We start from the raw sequence: 1,115 nt of genomic DNA, 5'->3' as shown, positions 1-1,115 counted from the left end.
GGCCATTAGCAAGATTGGAAAAAAAAAAACCAAACAGGCTTAAGAGTGGATATCACAAATACTCATGGATGCTGGGCATGGTAAGCTGAAGAGAAACACAGAACAGTTACAACTAAGTTGTAATGGAGTTATGTCTTTTCCAGGCTTGGCTAGACTATGTGCCATGGGCATTTAGGGGTCTCTTGACATGACTTCAGTGATTGTACACATTGCAATGTTATCAAATACTTAACAAATATGCCTCGTTTGCTATGATTTTGATTATATTGATTCGGATATATTGTAAAGCTTAGTGTGACAGAGTCAGGGGGTGAGCATGTGTTTATGAATTATGTTCTGAGTTTGACCACAGCATCTTATTGTTTCCAGCTGTTGAGGGCTGCCCGCATTCCGGTGAAGGCCAGCTCACATCTTAAAAGTGTCAAAATATTAGGGTTGCCTCATTTGTATTTCTGTAAAACCTACAGCCTAATGGGTGAGGTGGCAAGAGCCAGTATGTACAGTAATCGTATCAAGGATCAACAGTTTTCTTTTTCACTGGAACCACCATCTTCCAGTAACTCTCCAAAATGACCAGCACAAAGGGAAAGAAGAGAGACACCCGCTATATGTTTTCCAGGCTTTTTGGAAAACATGGAGTTGTTCCTTTGGCCACATACATGCGAATCTGTAAGAAAGGTAATACTGTGGACATCAGGGGAATGAGTACTGTTCAAAAAGGCATGCCCCACAAATGTTGCCATGGGAAAACTAGGAAACTCTACAATGTACCCAGGACACTGTTGGCATTATTGTAAACAAACAAGTTAAGGGTGGGATTCTTGCCAAGAGAATTAACGTGCATGATGAGCATGTTAAGCACTCTAAGAGCCAAGAAAGCTTCCTGAAACGAGTGAAGGAAAATGATCAGAAAAAGAAGGAAGCCAAAGAGAAAGGTACTTGGGTTCAGTTGAAGCGCCAGCCTGCTCCATCCAGAGAAACGCACTTCTTGAGAACCAATGGAAAGGAGCCTGAACTGTTGGAACCCATTCCTTATGAATTCATGGCATGATGAGTGTAAAGAAAATAAAAGACCTGGACTGTAAAAAAAAAAAGAAAGAAAGAAAGAAAGAAAA

The 1,115-nt window shown here is 40.8% G+C and overlaps 1 pseudogene; it reads left to right on the top strand.

The window, feature by feature from the left end:
• Positions 1-460: 460 nt before the first annotated feature.
• LOC102513514 lies at positions 461-1,115 on the top strand (annotated as a pseudogene).

Source organism: Camelus ferus, chromosome 13 (genome assembly GCF_009834535.1).
Source record: "Camelus ferus isolate YT-003-E chromosome 13, BCGSAC_Cfer_1.0, whole genome shotgun sequence".
Lineage (NCBI taxonomy): Eukaryota > Metazoa > Chordata > Mammalia > Artiodactyla > Camelidae > Camelus > Camelus ferus.
Note: the sequence above shows the minus strand (reverse complement) of the source record. Positions and strands in the feature narration are given on the sequence as shown.